We start from the raw sequence: 21,529 nt of genomic DNA, 5'->3' as shown, positions 1-21,529 counted from the left end.
AGGCCTCCTGGGGGACACCCATGACACCACCCATCGAGGTCCACCTCCACACAACTCCTAAGGTCAAACTCAGGGGGGCAGGCTGGTCTGAGTGAGTGAAAACCCTCAGTTACCGAGAGCCGCTGAAGACAGGATGCTGGCATTGTTTCCAGCTGCAGAGTACCTCTCCTAAGAGGGCAGGGCCAAGACCAGGTTTGCCGGATCTGATAAGAATCCTCCCCAATTAACAGACTAATTGTTTCCCAGCAGATGTTTCTAAGGGCCTGAAAAGCTTACTCCCTCAAGTCCACCCCCAAACCTCCCCCCTCTCCATCAAACAGTGTTTCTCTCATTAGCAGCCTGGACTAACCTTTTTAATCATTAAAAAAATGTATAGGTAAACCTAAGACACAGCAAAATTATTCTGAATTCTTAGCAAATGAAATTCTTGATAATGGCCATTTATATATGTAAATCTGTGCATTCAGGATCCCACTAGAAAAGAAGAAAAATCATCCAAATGACTTTTTTTTCCAACTTTAGCATCATGTGTCTTTTGTTTATATGGTTTTTCACACCGACATGTTTAACCAGGAACTTTCTATGCAGGAGCCAGGCCCCAGCTCTGCGCTCCATACATTAGCTTGGTTAACACAACAAGTACATGAAACAGCGAGAACAAATTAGTGCCATTTACAGATGGACACAGTGAGGCCTGGAGAGGCACACAGTGAGGGACACTGAACTTGCTGCAAAGCCAGGAATCAAACACAGGCCTCTGACTCCACGGGACTTCCTTTCTTAGGGCTACACGGGCATGATGATGACGGAAGCCTGAGGGCTCTTCATGGGGCCATGAAAATATTAGAACCCTTAAAGGGAAAAAAAAAGGATTGGCTCCAGAATATAAAGGACTACAAAGTCAATTTTTGCCAAATGGTATTTAAATATCTGCAAAATAACATTGTTAACTGGTTGATGGTAATTTAAGTTAATCCTCAAACAGTCATGAAGGGATAGATCTTTTTTCTCAAATCTCAAAGTCATGAAAAGCTGTAAAGTTCTCCTCATTCTCTTTTCCCCCATAAAATTATATTTAATGTGGGGTGTGGGTGCATTATAACACTTTTGATAAGATCAGGGCTGGGGCCTCCAAAAACAAGAAAGCTTGGGGGCTACTAGGATCTGAAAGTCAGTGGCTTCCAGAGCCTTGCCTTAGAACTCCTCTGCTACACTCCGCATTTTGTGACCAAGTCTGTATTTCTGGGTCCCTAAGATGAAGCATATGCCTGCTATTCTTTGTAATTTGACATTAATTTACTCATCAACTGCTTCTATACCTTGGCTCATAGGGTACACTTAAGTTGAATGTATAAAATGGTACTTCTTTACAAATAGTTGACAGTGTGCTGAAATGAAGGATCTGGGCTAGGCCCGAGGGCCCTGGGGAGACCGCACGGCCGGCTTACGTGGTATTTCACAACGACCAGGCTTGGGCAGAGCAACCTCAGAAATGGACTCTGTCACAGTTCAGCAACAACTTGGCCCTGCTCAAAGGGACCGGTTCGCCCCTAGGGGCCTGGACCAGGCTTTTTCCAGGAGGAGCTGGAAGAGTCCGTGGTGCAGCAAGTTTGCCAAACTCCGAGCCCAACACCTTTCTGCAGAAAAATCACATGTGATGTCCCTGGTCACAAGAGCCCCAGTTTCCTGGAGGCGGTGTCCTGCCCAGCACCACGGGCAGTGGCCGGGCTGCCAGGAGGCCGCCAGCCTATCATGAGGCTTTCGTCTCCATCAGAAGCCAAAACAAACAGGCAAATCCAACCTCTTGATTTGCAGAAAGTTCCAGAGAACCCATCTCATGGTGATGGCTGAGGGGTGTGGGTGGGGACAGGGCTGAGCTCACCTGAGCCCTGCTAACCATCACTTGAAACAAACACCAATAGCAACTGACATGTTTAGAATATTTTTTAGAAGACACTTTCGAACATCTATCATCTGCCAGACCATCGTGCCCACTCTGGAAGCTCATGAGGCAGAATACTTTAATTGCAATAAATAGAGGAGGCTCAGAAAAGTTAAGGGACTTCCCCAAAGCCACCCAGCAATGCAGAGGCAATGTCTTCACCAGCCCAGGCCTCTAGACGCCAGGGATGGCCCCTTTTTGACTCTGGCCCATGGCTTTCCCGCATGTGGTCTGAGTCTCCTACAACAGTTACCAGCTCAAATCCTCCACTTCGGGACAGAAAAAACCCGAGACACAGGCCTGTTGGCAGGGGAACTCAAATTACCCGAGCTTTCAACTCCAAAAGAGTGTGCATCTAAGACTGAACTTGAACTCTGCTTCTCATTTTTGCCCTTTAGAGGAGACCAGGAGCCTGACTCACGGGGAGCTGGGCTCGGAGGTGTGGCCACACCCCACGGCCCATCCCGCCTCCCACCCACAGTGGGCCTGCTCTCCCGAGTTTGTGGGCAGAGCAGCTTCCTGGCCAGACTAAGCCCCATTCTCCCCACACTTTAGAAGCTGGGCACCCATGACTTCTGACCCTATGTCCACTCCTCCCGTGGGCAGCCGGCAGCATGTCTCCCCACCTCACGCTGCACATCACAGGTAAGCCTCCCAGACACCTGACACCCACAGACACAGGACCCTGCCTGCTAGGAGGCGAGCTCCTAGAGGGCAACTCTCAAACCCTTGTCGCGTCCGCTGTGAGGAACTGTCCCCTGACCCCCTTCAGGTATCCATTCAATAGGCATCTCTTGAGCCCTGCCTTCAGCCAAGGACTGTGTCAGGCACCTGGGACAGTCAGCACTTTCAAAGAGCTCAGCGCCTAGTGGGCAAGACGGACAAGGAAACAAATGCTATTCAAACAGATTCATATGATGGGGGAAGCAGCAGGTACCATCTCCTGGGAATAGTACAAGTGTCTCCAGGGACCCGCCCCCAAGTTGCCAGCTGGACTGTCCTTTCTCCCTGGTTGGTGTCAGCGTTTCCCTCGGATCAGGACGCTGAGGCAGCGGGCATGTTCTTCCATGAAGGGAGGGTGCTGGCCAGAGGGTGAAGCCCAGAAGTAGGCTAGTCAGGACCAAGCAGACACTGGGGGTCCAGGGGATGGGGCCCAGCAGATGAGCCACCGCAGGGCAGCTCTCCAGGCCCCTGGACAGTGAGATGCTGATTTGGCTGGGCTACCTTCCCCAGTGATGAGACACGCACAAACCTCAAGGCCAGTGGTGTTATTCCAGACGCCGGGCTCCTCTCCACAATCACGTTAAAGCTCAGCCGTGCCCAGAGACTGTGTCTGCACACAGGGAAGAGGGCCACCTCCCAGCCAGCCACCAGGAGCGTGAAACCAGCAGCTCTGAGTTTGATTTCCACTCCATCCTGTGACTAACTGCAGGCTGGGGAGCATTTGGGCCCAGCCGGCTCCTCCCGAGGCAGACACAGCCCGGCCACTGGGCTCCGAAGGGGTCCCCAGGAATGGGGGCTGGCAGAGGAAGGGCTGTAATAACCACATGGCATGAGTACAAAGCACAGAATTACTTGGAGGGGGCAGGAGGAAAGACCTAAAATAATTTACTCTTTGCCATTACATGCGCCAGGCACTGTACTAGCAGCTTTACACGCTCTCTCTCAGATCGTCGGACCCACGCTGAGAAGTCTGATTTGTCCTCAGCTTACAGATGAAGTAACTGAGGCACTGAGAAGTAACCTGCCTAAGGTCACCTAGCCCACGTGACAGTGCTGCGGTGAGACCCTAATGTGTCTGACCCCACCCCCTGCTCTCCTGTGCAATGTTGCCTGAGTAAAAGCGCCTCTTCCACTCCACCCCATTGTCTTGCTTGGAAAAGCTTTTCAATGTGTCCTTAGGGCAGAGGAGCGGGGGAGGACAGGAAGTGGGAGGCCAAGAGCTGGGTCAAGGCTCAACAATGCAGTTTTTCGGCTCAGGCTGGGGAGGGCCACGTGCCATGCTCAGGGCACGTGGGAGAATGAGGATGGTGAGATCGTGACTGAAAAGCAGCAGCACCTGCAGACTGGGCTCCCCAAGGTCATCCAGTCTGTGCTCATGCAGCACTCCTCCCTGCTGTCAGCTCACACCCTCCTTCCTGTGACCCAGGGAGGACCTCCCAGAGGACCAGGCACCGTTGTGTATCCAACTGAAGCTTCTGGCCCCTGGCCCCATCTGCCATGTCCTGCCAGCTCTGTGGAGCCAGGCAGCACCCTCTCCGCCACCCTTGGAGGTGGCTGGGAATGGCGGTGCCTGGCTCAGGGAGGCTCCCCAAAGCCCTCGTCACAGATCACTGCACTCAGCCATCGGATTATAGGGGCTCAGATGAGGGCAGCCTGCATGGCTGGGCCTGCCGGGCCGCTCCAGAGCGAGGCCGGCGGCCCTTCCCTCCTCTGCCCGACCAGCAGGGCGCCAGGCAGCCTGAAGCAGCTGCAGACAGGGAACAGAAGTTGTTGGCCTCAATCTTTCCTTCCAGCTGCCACAAAGGGTAGGGCCCCTCGGGGTCTGGAGGTGGCCTTTCCTGGGAAGAAGATGGCTCAGCGTGGTGGATGGAGTCCCGGGACAGGCACCCCAGCCCAGCCTACAGGGGTGTCAGCCTGCTCTGCAGATGGCATCCCACCCGGGTCTTGCGAGAGTGAATCACTTGGAAAGAGACCTGTAACTATATCCTGCAGAAACTCACAGGCCAAGGGCCAGAAAGAAACCAGGTCAAGCTTCATGGAAGCCGGCCACCAGGAAGGAAGGCAAAGAGCCCAGCATTTATGGAGTGTCTTCTCTGTGCTGGGCACACTCAGCACATTCAAAATGTCACTCTTCCAGGGAGGGTGGGCTTTACCCACTTCAAAGATAGACCAAGACAGTAAGTGATTTTGTGGTTGTTAGTTACATAGGCAGCAGATAGCACAGTGAGGATGCCGATCCAGTTACCCCAAGACTGTCAATACACAGATGTGACAGCGGCCTCCAGTCCCCAGACATCCTCCTCTAAACCCCAGCCCAGGAGCACAGCAGCAAGCAGCAGGGAAATCTCCGACGCCACCTTACTCTAAGAGGCAGTCAGTGTGCAGTGCAGATGGAGACCACGCTACCTGAGTTCAAATCTCAGCTTTGCATTTACAAGCTGTGTGGCTTGAGGCAAGTATCTTAACTTCTCTGTAGCTTAGTTTCCTCATATGCAAAATGGAGCTATGGATGTTTCGCCCTCAGGCCCTCACTGTGAGGATGAAATGAGGGATTTTGTGTAAAATGTTCAGGCCAGTACTTCAATGTTGTAAGTGTTTGATAAATTTTAGCTATTATTATTGTTAGTATCGATGTCAACCTGAATCTCAAGGACCTAGCGCCTGCCACCAGGCCTTCCTCTAGCAGATCCCCTCCTCTAACCCCCAAGCGAGGAGCAGGTTTTCTTGCAGGTTGCCGATTGCTCAGGGCAGTCCTGCCGAGGGAGCTGGGGGAGGGCTGGGTGATTGAAAATAAACAGTCATCAGCGGACCACACACTTCATCTCTCCCCCTCCCGCTGAGAATGGGGCAGGAGGAGAGGCTGCAAATTCCTCAATCCAAGTCAAGTTAAGGCAAACTTGTTTTTCTTTTTTGAGGGAGAGGAGAACACACGAAATCAAACATGAGCACCCCAAACTACCACCCTGAACGTCACCTAGTCTCAGGCGCAACCCCCTCTGATGAACCTGGGGAGGAGCCAGAGTCCCAGCAGTGTGGAACACAGGCTGGGAAGCCAGGGGTGGGCACGTGAGCACGTCAAAAGGTCCCCATGAGAAGACCCACCAACACTCCCGTCCAGCCATTCCTCAGCTCAAGAGCCCTGGCCTCTAGGAGAACCACAACTCAACTTGACCTTCAGGACCCAGGACCCAGAGCCACAGGGCCTGGGGAGCTCTGAAAGGAATGTACAGTCAAACACAGATGCCTCCATAAGGTCTCCAGAGCCTGGGCCCTCCCTCACTTCTGTCCTGGACCACGTCCAGACCAGCTCAGGCTGTTGAAAGTCCATTTTATTTTGAAAGACAATACTAGCATCTTCCCCTCCCTCCTTCCTCGCTGGCCTGTCAGAATGCATCTCTGTAGGTCATTGGTTCCAGTGTTTAACCCACTATCCCTCCAAGGAAGCCTGTGTCTGTGTCCCCCCCGAGGGCCCTACCCCGGGGCCCTCTTTCCTGCTCCTCAGATGCCCCCCACCCCCCACGCTCCAGGCAGAACGCTCAGCTCCAGGCTGCTGGGGCTCCCAAGAATTAATTTACTCCCAATTCTCAAGGCTCACCTCCTCAACTTTGTTTCCACCCTTCACTGCTCCCCACAGCACAGCAAATAATGCCCCATTTTATATGGAAAACGCTAAAACAGGATCACACCTTTTAAAAGATATTTCCACCTCACAGCCTGAAATCAGACTTCACCTTTCTCCCGCCCCCCCGCAACCACCCCGTGGGCCCCTCCCCACGCGCACACACACCCCTTTCGCTACCAGACTTCCCTAAGCCAGTTTAATTGAAAAGGCATGATTTAGGCTAATTGACAGCAGATGGGTTAGGCTGCAAAATGCAAAGAAGCATTTGTTGAACACAATTTACAGCAACGAGGCAAAACTTTCTTCTTTTTATATCTTTCTCCAAGCTCCACGGCCAAAACAGCTCAGCAGAAACGAGAGGAGAAAAAAAAGTAATTAGTGTTTAATTTTTTAACAATTTTTAACTCCCTTTTTAATTGCTTTACATAAACCTGTGCTAGAATTTTACAGCTTTCAAATCTCTGTCTAAGTCTGGTCCTTGTTTCTGGTTTTAATTACAGGGAGGCTTGTCTGGCACATTAAATTAGAAGAAAAAAAACACACACACAATTTCAGAAATATTTTGCTCTTGGACTCCCAACTGAAGATCTAATATTTCAGCGTACGAACGGGAAGGCACGGCCCGGGAGGGCCCCGGAGGAAGCAAACGTGGCCCGAGTGCCTCGGGACCGGTATCGCATCCCCTGAAAACTGTCTCTTAATGTTATTAGCAGTGGAAGAGCACTTATACGACCGCACGTGACAGCCTGGAGTGGCCCTGGGCGCCTCAGCGCTGCTGTGAATGTGACCGGCCCCCCAGAGAAGCCGGGCTGAGCAGACCTCGCAGGCTTTGGACGGTCCTCAGGTTCTCATTTCTGAGCCAGTTCTGCAGAGCTGATACTCGGTTCTCAGCACTCTGTTTCAAACCAGACAGACAGACAGACATCAGAGAGAAGTACTGTGTGTAGGAGACAGAGGAGACGGGTCTCTGCAGTGCAGGGTTAATGGGAGGGACGGGAGGGTCCAGGAGCCAGAATCGGGCTGCCTGGTGGCCGGGTGGCTGTGTAGGAGTGGCTCCCCTTTGCTGACAGAGTTCAAGCCAAGTCTGGATCTGCGCTGACCAGTGGAACTTCCCGTGCTCTTCAATCTGTGGATACTTAAACTTAAATGAATGGACATTAAATAAAACATAGAATTCCCTTCCCGGGTTGCACATTTCAGCTGCTCCACAGTCTCCCATGGATGGGGCTAGTTAATGTATCATACTGTGTAAATATGGGGCATTTCCATCTCTGCAGAAAGTTCTGTTGGACAGGGATGCTTTAGACTCTTGCTAAGGAAGGTGTGGTCTGTGGCCAGCAGCCTAGGTGTCCTCCAGGAGCTGACTGGACATGCAGGACTCTGGGCCTCCCCAACCCTTGGGAACTGTGTCCTAATAAGACCCCAGGCAGTTTGCATACACACTCAGGGGCACATCCCTGAAGCAGCAGGCTGGGACCTGGAGCAGAGTAACGGTTCATGGATTCCCTTCAAGGTGTGCACCGGGGTGGGGGAGATCGTGCAGATGGGGGTAAGGGGCGGTGTGCCATAAACGTCCTCGGGCCACAAACACCGCAGGGCCCAGGCTCCCCCGGCTTGTGTTCATTAGCGCCGAGGCCGCAGACCCGCCTTGGCAGCCCCTGTCCAAGCCTGCCCGGGGCTCCTCCAGGACTCCTGCTGGGAGGCAGTGGGCTGCCTGGCGCAGCTGGGCGGGCAGCTCTGGGATGGAGCCAGGCCAACACTGGCTCCCCGCACACGGTCATTACCTCCCCCAAACCCAGAACTTATTACAATTAAAACACGTTGCAGGGGGGACTGGGGGCTGGGAGGTCCCTTTAGGAAGGAACACTGGGATTAAAAGAAATTAGAGCGGTTGCCATGGCAACCCAGCCAGGCTGGGCCTACCCTGTGATTATGTCAATGGGAACGGGATGGAGGCAGATGGGGCTGGGACAGGGAGTGCTGGGGAGCCATCCCAGCTGCATGGGCATCAACGTCTTTCCCCTCAAAATGGGACACAGCAGCCCAGGAAATTCTCCCGAGGCTGATCCCTGCTGGCTTTCCTGTTCTCTGTAATTACCACTTTGCCCCTGGCCCACTGTCCTCCGAGAAGGCCTCACCACAGGCCACTGCCATCTCCTTCTTTTTAAACTAGGAAACTCCCAAGAGGACCCCTGCTCTCATGGCCTCGTTAGTAGAATGGCCTGGCCTGGTTTCCTATCAGCTCAACGTGGTGATTAGGAGACCCAGTGAAACCCAACCATCCCTTTCTCTAGGTGGCGTCCAAGCAACCTGGAACAGAAAGCTCTGGTGTGTGTGGCAGGACCTGACAGGAAGACCAGGAGTGGATCTGTTTGGGAAGTGGGCCCATGACAACGAGCAGGATGGAAGTCTGCACCTGGGACACCTCCAGCTACCAGCAGAGGATTAGGGTCCCTAGAGAGTGGGAATCCCGATTTGGCAGAGCTACAGGGCCCGAAAGAGAAAACAGTAATTATCTCTCCACCTCTCTGCCTGTCTCTTTCTCCTGGGGCCCAGCAGCCCCAAGCAGGTCTGGCTGATGGGCAAGGAGAACCTCTGTGGAAACCTCTGGGGAGCAGAAGAGAGTGGGCTGGGATGGGGCTGGGATGTTGAGAGGGAGAGGAATCCAGTCTGCTCCTGGGAGCGGAGTTCTCAGCCAGGACTCAGTTCCCCAAGCTCATGGGCTCCAGTTCCACTCCCACTCACACACCGCAGGGAGCCGGGTGAAAACCCTGGGGCCAGACCAGGTGGAGGGGTCGCAGGCATACCAAGGTTGGCCTTCCATCTGGAAGGTTACTCTGGCCCCAGGCAAGCCCTCATCCTCCTCAGAATGCAGAGCAGGAGATCTCTGAGCTGCCTGAGCCACCAACCAAGAGATGCTATCGGGGAACATACTCCTGCTGCCCTCCCCCGCACTTCTTTTATTTTATTTTAATCGTTGTTCAAGTATAGTTTTCTGTTCTTTACTCCCATCCCAGTCTACCTACCCATCCCCCTCACTTTTGAAAGCTGGTTATTTCCAACCCCAGTTAACCACTGTCAATCATTGTGGATCTTCAGAAGAGCTTTGCCTGTGTATATTTGCAAGATCTGAGGCGTCCCTATTAAAAAACGTGTGGTCTTAGAGGCAGTACGAAGTACAAGCCTTGCCTCACCACTGACTTTGCATGTGACCTTGGGCAACTCACTCACCATCTCCATTTCAGCATCCCCCTCTGTCAAAACACCATCTAACTGACAGTGTCAGTTCAAGAAAATGGACTTCAAATGTCCAGCTCAACAGTCATCAGCCTTCTCAATTTGCTCAAGTCCTAGGGGGTTCGAAGGATGTGACTTCCAGCTTGAAAACTGGGACAGTCCCCAGCAAACTGGGATGAGCTGGTTATCCTTCCAAACACAGCAGTGTCTGGGGAACCAGCTATTACTGTATGTAGGGGGCTGCAGTCCTTTGAAAATTCCTTGATACATTATGTGTATATACATAAAGAGCATATATACACACACATGCAAAAATACACATATATGTATATAAATTTTCCAAAGAGACAAATTGGGAGGTGTTCCCATTTCAAAAAGAATCCTCACCTGGCAAAATGATAAAATGTAGCATTCCTGTCTACAAGGCTGGCCAGGGAATGGGACTTTGGATGGAAAATTCAGAGGAATTAAGCTGATGGATTAGAAAGTAAGGAGAAATCCATTTACTTCTGCGATCTTTTCATTTCTGGGGGAAAACCCCGGCACTTCTGGAAGATTCTTTCACAGCAGCTTTGCTGCACCGAGTCCAGTGGGAGGCCCGCACACCTGTCTCTGGCTCCACTGTGCCTTTGCCGGGGCCACCGCCAGGGCCATTAGTCTGGGGAAGGGCTGTCAGGAGCGGGGTTTTCAAAAGGCTCCAGGGTACGCTCCAGCCGGATGGGGGCCCTGAGCTGGCGTGTGCTTTTCATCACAGGAGCACTCTGTTTATTTTTCTGCGCTCCCCTCGGTTCAGGGAGTTCACAGACTACGCAGGTTTTACCAACTCAGAAAAAGACTCAGGTGGAGATTCACACACCGACGCAATGTCATTTCACCCAAGGTTTTTTACCATTAGCTCTTGGAACAATGGATGGGGGGGGAAAGGGAGGAGATGGAAAAGGAGTCAAGTCCCTGGCCCACCCCACGCCCAGCTGGTAAACCCAAGGCCCGGCTGAATAACACAGGCAGCTTGGCACAGTCCTGGGTTCCCCCACTCCACCACAACCAACCCCAGCCAGCCGGGAGCTCTATCAGCAAAGCATGTTTTGTGTGTGTGTGGAGGGGGGGCGGTGGGTAGCAGTGAGGCCTCTGTGTCTCTGTCCCGCTCCCTGTCTCTCCACCTGATACTTTCAGGTGCACCCTGAGCCACGTGGCTACAGACAGTCTGTGTAATGAGCCACACTCACTCCAGTCTGCATCGGAAAGAAACGGGACCCAGCTGCAAATGCATCCTGTCTCCTTCAAGGTGAGGTGACAAGGGGGCCAGGTGCAGCAAGCGGAGGGGGTCAGAAGGTGCTGAAAGGGGGAGCTGTGGGCACTGCTCTCGCTGTGCAGGGATCAAAGTCCTTACTGACTGAGAAGGAGGCAGATCACCTTCCTGCTCCCAGGAAGTTCAGGCTCCTCCTCCCTAGAGCCCCAGTCTCCCTGAGCTTAAAATCGCCCTGGGATTCCTACCCCTCTCTCCCTTGTCCCCCCACCCCACCCCAGGTGACGGCTGGTGTCCTAGGGAGGCTGCCTGAGGTGGCCCACTTGCCATGTACCACCAGACAGTGTTGCAAGGGGCTCGGCAGTGACGCCTGGATTATCATCTCAGACTGTTATTGGTGAGGAGCCCTGGCCATCTAGAAGCCTAAGCCTCAGTCCTGCCTGGAAGATGAAGCTCAGCTAAAGGGTTCCTGACACCCCTTCGCCCCACACATCCCCATCCTGCTCACTGCCTGCTTCTGCTGTTGCAATTTATCAAGCCACTTTGATATCTCCTCCCTCTCTGTCACTCTCTCTCTTCTCTGGGAGGACAAGACTGGGCTTTTGGTGTGCCTGCATCTTATGTATACAGTAAGCACCAAATACCTGTTTGTTTCCCTAAACAGACCCTATACAGTTTTACCAGCTCTATGTCCAGCAGGAACAGAATCTACATGGCTCCCAGGCCAACACCCCAGGATCCAGGCAGCAGACCCCAGCCCCTCCCTACCTCTCTCCTCTTCCATAAATTCTCCCCAAGGAGGCTGGGAACTCACCCCATAGCTCTACCTCACAGATTTAACAACAACAAAAAAATGCAAACAAGCCCAAGAAGAAGAAAAGTATCAAAGAAAAAAAAAACACAAAACAAAGCTGGGAGAACAGGAGGGCTGTTAATGTGCACACATACCCTACGAGTTAGCATATCCCAAAGCCCCCTGGACAGAAACCAAACAGGAAATCTAGAATCATTACCAAATGCACTTCCCCTGCTTGCCCTGCCCTGGCCCCTGGGGGTGGGTCAAGGATATTCAGACCCAGCTCACCGGCTGGAAGCCACAGGAGGGTGGGGTTTGGAGGGATTGACTGGCATTTCCTCCCCCTCTCTCCCCTCCTGACCTCTGGATAGGGTCTCTCTCTGGATGGTCCATGGGATGGGAGGAAGCCTCTTTGCAGCTGATGCCCCCAGGAGCAGCTTTTCCACGCAGGCCTCCCACGGAGTTGGAGCGGAAGGTGGCCGGCAGCTGGCCTCCCTCACCCCACTCCACAGAGAGCTGGGTGATGGCCCTGGCTTTGGGATCAAGACCTCCTGCTCTTAAGAAAACAGATCAGAAATTTTGGCATCAAAATAAAATATGTTCAGAGGAAGCAAGGAACCCTCTGAGTGAAATGCAGGCCACAAGATTGAGGGAAAAAAAGTCTGAGCAGATACAGGAGCTGCAATGACCATGAGTTCAAGTTCATCCTTTATGGGCTCAGAGCACAGCCAAGGATTGCACCCTGGCTCTCTGCTGGCTGTCTCACAAATTCATCCAAGGTCGGCCAACTTTTTTCTGTAAAAGGCCAGATAATAAATATTTTCAGCTTTGCAGGCCACGGGGTCTCTCTTGCAACTACTTAACCCTGCCACGGCAGAGTGACAGCAGACACAGACGACACATAAATGAATGGGCATGGCTGTGTTCCAGTAAGACTTGATTTATAACCACAGGCAGCTAGCCAGATATGACCCACGGGCTACAGTTTTCCATCCCCTTGGTATGTAATGTAGCTCATGAAGACAACAGAATGATACAAAGTCAGGGAGACCTCGTTCAAATCCGTCGAAGCTGTGGCACCTGGGGCCGGTCACTGAACTCAGTCCAGCTCAGTCTCCCCATCTTTAAATCAGGACGATAACACCGGCCTCACCTGGTTCCCATGACGAAAGAATGAACTAAGGAAACGCACCTGACACTCAGTAACTGGCGGCTGTTTCTCCTTCTCCTGCAGCAGAATGGGGGCGCAGCTTTGAGCCTGCCATCTTTGTTGGAAAAGCCCCTGCACTCCTGGGTGCGAGGCTCCTCGGTGAATTTTGGGGCAAAAATTCATTCCCTAAAATTTAATAATCCCATAGATTCACCTCATGACATTCAATCAGTGGTTGTACCTTAGAATCAGAGTTTTTGTTTTTATTTTCGAAAAGCTTTGAAATCTCTTTGCCCATGATGCACCCCACGCCAATTAAAGCTGAATCTCTGGTGGAAACCCCCAGGCATGTTTCTTTTAAAACTCCCAGATGGTTTCAATGTGAAGTCCACGCTGGGACCCACTGGACCACACAGATGGGAAGAACGAGGGATGGCCCTCTTATGCTCTTATGCTCAAACGCGACCCAGGCACCAGCAGCACCGGCAGCACCTGAGAGCTTGTGAGACATGCAGACTCTCAGGCCCCACCCTGGGACCTGCTGGATCCCCCTCTGCATTCAGATCGAGACTCCGGGGGATTCCGGTGTGCACCCAAGTCTGCGCGCTACCAGTCTCTTCCACAGATGCCCAGCTCAACTTGGCTTATTAGCACAATCCCCTGAAAAGCTTAAAAAATTCCTAGACCTCATTGCCGACTCACCATGGGTGGCCCAGGGATTGGTACTTGGTGCCAATATTTTATTTGATAATTTTCAAACGTATAGAAATGTTCTATCTGCATGCACCCACCACCTAGAGTCTCTGAGCATCGAGACTTTGCTTCATTTTCTTCAACACATATTTATATTTAAGTATTAGTTTATGAGTCACCCCATCTTATCTTTTAAACACACATCAAAGTAAAATGCAATACCAATGTCTATTCCTGAACACGTCAGTATAGACACCATTCACCTTGTAAGGGTCTTCAGGTGATTCCTGTGCTGTGAACTCAGCATCCCACCTTGGGCATTCAGGAGTGATCTGTCCAGAGAGAACAGTACTTAGGACTTGGCAGAAAGTGTTCCTCAACACCCCAGTTTTTATAAAGTGATGCTACAGCCTATCTTAGTGCTGTGACCGTCAGTGTTAGGAGATGGTTTCTGGTGTTTGACCTGGTTCTATGTTGTTTTATGAATCACGTCTCCTCTTTCCCTGGGAAGGACATGAGACAACGGTCACTTGTTACTGTCCCTACTGGAACTCTTGTGTATAAAGGAGTTATGAAGTGGATGCTGCCATGTCTCTAAAACCTTCCCTGGTATTTTCTCTCCAAAACTATTTCCTGGCAGAACACTCCAGTTTTTCAGCATTCCATCTGTGGAGGCTCATGGTGAGCCCTCCACTGGATTTGGCAGTTCTGCAGTGGAGAAACTTTGGAAGAGCCAAACGGACAATGGGCTACCTTGCCATTGCTTCCGGTGTGGAAACAGCATGACCTAGACAGCAGGAATTGCACCTACACCTGTACATACACCCACACCTGCACCTACGCTCATGCCTGCATCTCTGTTTTTCCCTCCATCGTGGTTTTTCTATTGATAGTTACCTGTCAAACACAAAACTCCAAGCTCTGTCAGGGCCGATGTGATCCCCAAACTAATCAGAGGTATTTTTCTGGCTGATTTAACCCAGGAAGGAGGCTGGCCCTAGGACACAAAGTGGGACCTTTCATTCTGGTCAGCAACTCAACCTCTTTTAAGAAAGAGGCTTGCCATCAGGCTCTTTTAGGAATTTTCCAGAATTATTGGGGTGGGGCTGCAGTTAGAACCAGCCCAGCCTGCACCCTTCCGCTCCTCCCCAAGGCACACAGAATCACCAAAGCCCTCACTCAGGATAGGTCAATAGGAGTAGTGCCCCTAAATAATTGCCCAGTGATTTCCAACTACTCTTTTCATCAATCTAGGAAGAGGCTGTCTCAGAGTCTGAACACGCATGTCCCCGTCCCAAGTCACTCTGTCACACAGATAGAGATAAACTGGGTCCTGAACAAGGTCACACTTCCTGCAGCATTCCCCCCTACAAACAGAAGGGAATGGGCTCTCTCACTCCCACCCCTGCCCACTTCTCTTTGCAGACCACCCACCCTCTGTTTGCATTGGTCCTCCAACCTTGAAACCCGACACCCTCCTCTGTAGGAACCACCCATGTTTAAACAAATAAATACCCCAACATAACCCACTCTCTGGTGGTATTCAAATAAATGTCCCAGGAAGGAGTGTGGGAGGAGGGGAAGGGTACTCTGGGTCTTCTACAGCTGGTCTGCCTGGAAATATCCTGGGGCCCGTGCTCATGGACAAGACTAGGAGTGAGACCCACCAGAATGAAGAGGTGCTGCATGCGCTATGGGGGTTCTGCAGGTGGCCTCCTGGGGACACTGTGGCTGCTGGGACTCAAGGAAAAGGAGTCAGGATGGTGGGTGGTGCCCAGTCAAAGAAGGCCTCCCAAACCTGGGCTGAGATTTCCTAGGAGCTCCAGGTTACTTGGCCATAAGGCTTTAGGTCCCCCTGACTGGGAAGGGAATGCTAAGAGCCTTCTGGGAGGGTAGACGGGTTGGGTGAGTAGGAAGAACAGGGATCAGCTCTCCATGACGCAGAAACACTTAAATACAGCCCCAAGACCAGGCTGCAGTGACAAGGGGAGGGAAGGGGAGAAACAGGAGGGATCTACAGGTCAGGGACCTGTAGACAGGTCAGAGACAGGTCAAAAATGCCCTTGTCTCTGACTCAGTGGAGAAAGCCACCCAGAGTCATGGCATGTGGACAGCTAGGAATAAAGTCTCTGCTTTGTCACTGGTTGATTGGTCAACGGAGTCACTGATGAAAAGGATTTTCAAGCGTATCTAAGAAATATAGGGAACACCACAATTGCTGCTGTAAGAGGTCAAGTCCTTTGCAGAACTCCCTCCACCAGAGGAAGGGAGGGGAGACAGGGAGTTTGGTTGGCTCGGTGGTTTACGGACAGCCCAGGAAAGTGTGGATGACACTGTGCTGGAGAGCTGGCCGAGCACCACTAGTGCGTAAGGAAGGAGGGGGGAGACCACGTTTCAAAAATAAACACAAACCCCAAAATAAACACTGTTAATGGAAGTGACTAATCAAGGGTGTGCTGAACTTGGTGGTTCATGATAAGATACAGGGGGAAATGCACTTGGAAAAAATAACATTTTTTTTCCCTTTTGGTAAATAAAGTAATGGGGACAGGGCATGGGGGCAGGGGGACCAGGGTTAGTGCTTGGTTTAACCCTCAGCAGAGGTTTAGAACAGTTTCTCAGTCCTGGCATTCTGGACATTTGGGGCTGGACAATACTGTGTAGTGGGGACCCGTCCTGTGCATAGTAGGATTTTGAGCAGCATCCCTGCTATTTATGCATGAGATGCCCACAGTACCCTCTCCCCTTGCCGTGACAATGAAAAATGTCTCCGGACATTGCAAACGACCTCTGGCAGGGGGCTGAGAGACAGAGTCATCCCTCAGGTTGAGAATCATTGGCTGAGTTTGAAAGTCACCCATGGGCTTGCTCTGGGGGCCCAGAAGGCAAGACTGGTGGCCAGCTGGAAAGGAATGGAACATCTTGTGCATTTGAATATTCACTGGTCACCAATGGCTGAGTGCTACCAGGACCTCAGCAGGAGGCTACCCACTGGCACCCAGACCAACACAACCAGGATCTTGTCTGATAGAAAAGCCATGAGAATCACATCTGTTAACAACAGGTGTGAGCCCCACTGCTTCCACAGCTCTTGAAAAGCAGTTGTCATTGGTCTCAAAGTTGCCTCGGCTGAGAAGGTGATCGGCTATAGTCTCTTTCAAGGAAGACTTCTGTAGGGAAGGACATCCGAGATGCTAACTGGGGTGTGGTGGGCAGAGCCCCCTGTCTCACTGAGCTCCAGAGTGGGCTGTACACATGTAAGACCAGTGGGAGTCACTTCTCAGACGAGAAGTTTCTTTTACAAGGACAAGGGCTGACGAGAGGGCAAGGGACTGGGAAAAGGTTTAGAAAAGACACTCTTTTTAAAATTCCTTGGCCACCCACAACTCCCTTGGCCTACAAAGTTTGCAGTGGCCTGCTCTGTATTTAACATGGCATCCCTTTGGTGGAGGAGGGTGGGACTATCCAAGTCCTGCTAGCAAAGTATCAACCACTCAGATGCTGTCTCTGCTGGAAAGTGCCACTGTGAGGTTCAGGAGTCACCTTTAGCCCAGGTCACCCACGTCTCCAGAAGATAATCACATTATATGTCATTCTGCACCCAGCTAGCCTGCTCTGTATACCTTAAGTCCCACACAGCACCCCTCACCACAGAGGGGGTTGTTTATTGCCACAGGGCCTTCTGTCCCATGGACTCACAGAATTCAAATCTCACCTCGCACAGGTGAAAATAGTCTTAGATGTTTCTACCTCCCCGCATAAGGTCTGCCTGCAGATGGGCTGCTGGGTTGGAAGGGAAGGTGAGGGGCAGGGAGCGATGGCAAAAAGGTGAGAAGGCTATTGTGCTGGCCCATTCTGCGGGAGGTCCCTGTATTCCTCTCTTTCCCCCACCCCCAATTCTGAAAGCCACCACAGAACCATCTCCCCTGCCGGCCTGGCGCTTGGCTCCTCAGCAATCTGCTTTCCACACACACACAAAAGTATTCTAAGTGGAGCGGAACTGAGAATGGGGCTGCAGCCTGGATGAAGTCTTCCCCTCCCTGAGAGCCCAGCATCCCCATGGAGGGCTGGGCCACCACAGCGCCTCTTATTCAAAGCATTCTTGACCCGGGAGTGCCCAACCCTGACAGCAGGCATGAAGCTACCACAATGGATTTTGCTTCTGCAGCACTTTGCCTGGGCTGATCTGTCCTCCCTCCCAGAGGCCTTCTCTGGCCTCCTCTCCCTGCGTTTAACCTTGGAGGCTTCCAGAGAATCCTACTCCACGTGGGAACCAGTGACTCACTGTGAGGACCAGAGACTGGCTCCCGTCAGTACCTATCATGAACTTTCTGAGTGAGGTTAGATGGCTCAACTAACCCACGTGAACCTCAGTGTCAGCCCCCAAAACCAAGGTTGGAGAACAAGTACCGCAGTCTCTTTCCCACTGCATTACATTATCAAACACCAATTTGTATTGTTAGAGTCTCCTGTTGCTCTTAAGGGCGCCCAGGCACCAGATCTTGAGACATTCCTCCATGATTCTGGAAAAGTCTACGCAAGGCCCATGCTCACCAGGGGCAGACCCAGGCACAGGACATGATTCTGTGCATTTCTCTCCTCAACATGCACAGCAGGAACCATGCCAACATCCATCATCAGGTTTCATGAATAAGGTCTTCACGCCCTCTTGGGTATGAATCATCCCCTCCAGCCCTCAAAAGCCAGGGTCCTAAGAAGACCCCCATCCTTCCAAGGGGCGAGTGTGTAGCTTTCCCCTTCACCATGTTACCCATTTATGACCCAGGTACCAAACCTACCACAGGCAGTCTGTGACAGCCCTAGTTTGCAGGCTCAGGGTAGGGGGTACTCATGGGAAAGTTGCCATGGTGTAGCAGACCCTGCCCTTCCCCCCAAGCCCCTTCCGGTGCCTCTACTGAGCTCAGACTTAAGGAATCGGAAGCCAAGCGGATTCCATGACTGGTCCATGACTCAGTGCCTCTGCTCTCCATGGCCTGTCTGAATTCCGCACCTCAAGAATATCGGCTCATCCAACCAGCAAAGGCAAGGAATTTAGAAAGTGAAATCAACTGAAATGGAAAGTGAGGATTATTAACACTTAGGGCTGTCAGCGTGGGGTGGACCCCCCGACTCCTCTGCTCCCACACAGAAGGAGAAGAGACGGCAGAGGGCTGTGAGAAGGACAGAGGGACAGCTTAGAACATGCCATGAGGGGTCCTTCACAACATCGTGCATTTATAACTAAGGCTAATTGTTGTTCATTTTTTCTCTTCCGGTCACATGTATTTCAGAGCTAGGAAAAAAGGCCATTCTCCATCCTCTTTCTCACAAATCTGGATCAGAGAGAGAGGAAAAAGAAGTTAAAATGCTGAAACAAGGTATTTTTTCCTCCTCTGGATGAACTGTTTTACAATAAGCTACCTGCTGGGGTCAGGAAACTGAGCTCCCTGGCTTTCTGCTCACACAGAAAATCACGAGGATTCATTTAGGAGCTTTCGCAGGGAGATGGTCACCCACACACGGCCCCTTTGCGCTGGGCCAGCTTTGCCTTGAAACCATCTCTCTCCTTCTCTTCCTCCCCCTGAAGCAATGCCACCAGCCCCGCCATGTCTCTGCCCTAAAGTGAGGTGGGAGAGCGACAGGGTGGCAGGAAGAAAGGAGAACGGGACGGGAAGGGGAAGGCACGAGCCAGCTGCTCCCAATGCCCCGATAGGGAGCACATTTTCTTGACTATTAGGTGTGCGTGATGCTCAAGGGCAAGGGGAATGGTCAAAATCAAAATAAATAGCCAACGGAAATAGGCAGCCGCTCCCTGGGAAGGGTAATTGCACAGGATGAAAGTTTATCCAAACACATGAGAAAAATGGCTCATGTTGGAGGAGCCGAGGGCGGGGGTGGGGGTGGGGAAAGGAGTATTCCTTACTGGAAAGGAGATTTGTTTACAACATTTTATTTGCTCCTTAGTTTTTAATGTTATTCTGGCCCCGTGTCCTGTAAACAGACCAGCTTTTCCATTCTCTAGTGGTGCCAGGAGAGCCAAAGACAGAACAGACCGCTCGGGTGCCAGAATCCCGGGCGACTAAGGTCTAGCAGTTACAAGAGCCCACGCCCAGCTGAGGCTCTGAGAGGGGGGCTTGTTGATCCATGGGAAGGAGGGGCCTGATTGGAAATCTAGGTGTGGAAAAGGGGAGCCATCTGGTTTGTGGAGTCCCCCACAGGCTTGGAAATCAACGTTTCTCCCTGCCCCAGCAGAGGAGGCCACAGATGGGGCCTCAAGAACCCTAAGTCCCTGTCTAATTGACCTTCCTTAGTAGGTAGAGGCAATTGACAGACTCTGGAGAGAACTTGGCCTTTGGGAGAAAAAGCTCGGCTGGTGCTACAGTCAGGCGAGGCAAATGTGGTGCTGAGAACGTCGAGAAAGAAGAGCACTCCCATGCAGTGAGTGTCCAGGCACCACCAACCTCTCTGCTCAGCTCCAGCTGCAAAACCAAACCACCCAACCCAAAGAGCTTGCCTACAGCTGGAGAGAGTCAGGGGCACCACGGCACATCAGGAAAACACAGACAAGATGGGGAAGTCCACACGTGAAGTCTCTTCCTCCCACCCAGGCACAGGACCCTCTGAGCCAAGAGTCATGGAGCCAGGCAGGTGCATCCGGCTCCATGGTTCAGAGTGGAGGGCTAAGATCTCACATTTACTGCCTTCAGCTCGGAGGAGGCTCAGGTACAACTTTCTACAATCATCCCAAATCCATTTTCATCCAACACCAGCTGCCCCACCACGCCACTGAAGTTCAACCCCAATGAGATCAAAGCCGTACACCTGAGGTGCACCAGAGGGGAAGTCTGTGCCATGTCTGCCCTGGCCCCCAAGATCAGCCCCCTGGGCCTGTCTCCAAAAATGTTTGGTGATGACACCCCCAAAGCAACTGGTGATTAGAAGGGCCTGAGGATTATGGTGAAACTGACCACTGAGGACAGGCAGGCCCAGACTGAGGTAGTGCCTCCTGCCTCTGCCCTGGTCACTGAAGCCCTCAGAGAACCACCAAGAAGCCGAGAGAAGTAAATTATCACCACCACCACCACCACCACCATCATCATCGTCACAGTGGAACTATCACTTCTGATGAGATTGTCAACAGTGCCTGGTAGATGCAGCACCGATCTTCAGTTAGAGGACTCTCTGGAACCATTAACGAGACCCAGGGGATGGCAGCAATGTTGATGGCCGCCACCCTCACAACATCACAGATGACATCAGCAGTGATGCAGTGGAATGCCCAGCTAGTTAAAAACTACAAAGGGAAACAATGTCAATTATAGATCATTGGACAACCAAAAAGAAAAAGATCTCACATTTACTGAGTGTTGTGTCCCTGGCTCTGTCGTAAGCACGGTACCTGAAATAGCCCAGGTAAACCTTGCATCCACCCTATGAAGCAGTTTAAAGATAAGGAAAATGAGGCACAGAGAGGCTGAGCTACTCCCTGGCAGTCCCACTGTTACGGGCCAGGGACATGGTTCAGGCCCAGCCAGGTTGGTGCCAAAGCCTTCATTCCTCACTGTTGCTCTGATCTGCCTCTGTGAAGGTGATGGTGACCTATGCTAGGAGCCAGAGTCCTCCCACTGAGGTGTAGATGAGGAAGTTATTAGGTAAAACAGAGAGATCTGGGTGTGTTTTGTTACACCAGCGGCCTGTGGCTAATACAGCTTTCATTTTCAGTTTCTCCTGAAGGGGTCATAGGGAAACCATGACACTGCCTTACGGGGGGAGCTGTGTGGCAGGTCATTGAACCTGGCTCTCCTTAGTTTCTTCATCTGTGAAAACAGATCTCCCACTAAGTTGTGTGAGAGTCAAGTGAGAAGCTTTGCAAAGACCTTTGAAGTTCCTCAACTGCCCGATTTTTCTTAGCTGAATGTTATATCATCTCATGAAACTGGTCCTCGTGGCCACAGCCCACAGGTGACATCCACTTTGTCCAATCTCAAATCTTACTTTTTCGTATGAGGTGAGTGAGGAGAGGGGTGGTTCTCCTCCTCTTTCCTCCTTTATGTGCCCCTCCTCCTGGTAGGGGTAGCAATCAGAGAGCAAATAGGAACTCTCTTCTCTCCCTGGACCTG

At 51.8% G+C, this 21,529-nt stretch overlaps 1 pseudogene; it reads left to right on the top strand.

Moving 5' to 3' along the window:
* Window positions 1-20,043: 20,043 nt before the first annotated feature.
* LOC123816845 lies at window positions 20,044-20,700 on the top strand (annotated as a pseudogene).
* Window positions 20,701-21,529: the final 829 nt, after the last annotated feature.

Source organism: Phyllostomus hastatus, unplaced genomic scaffold, assembly GCF_019186645.2.
Source record: "Phyllostomus hastatus isolate PE091 unplaced genomic scaffold, TTU_PhHast_1.1 phas_contig_210, whole genome shotgun sequence".
Lineage (NCBI taxonomy): Eukaryota > Metazoa > Chordata > Mammalia > Chiroptera > Phyllostomidae > Phyllostomus > Phyllostomus hastatus.
This window is presented reverse-complemented; position numbering and strand designations above follow the sequence as displayed.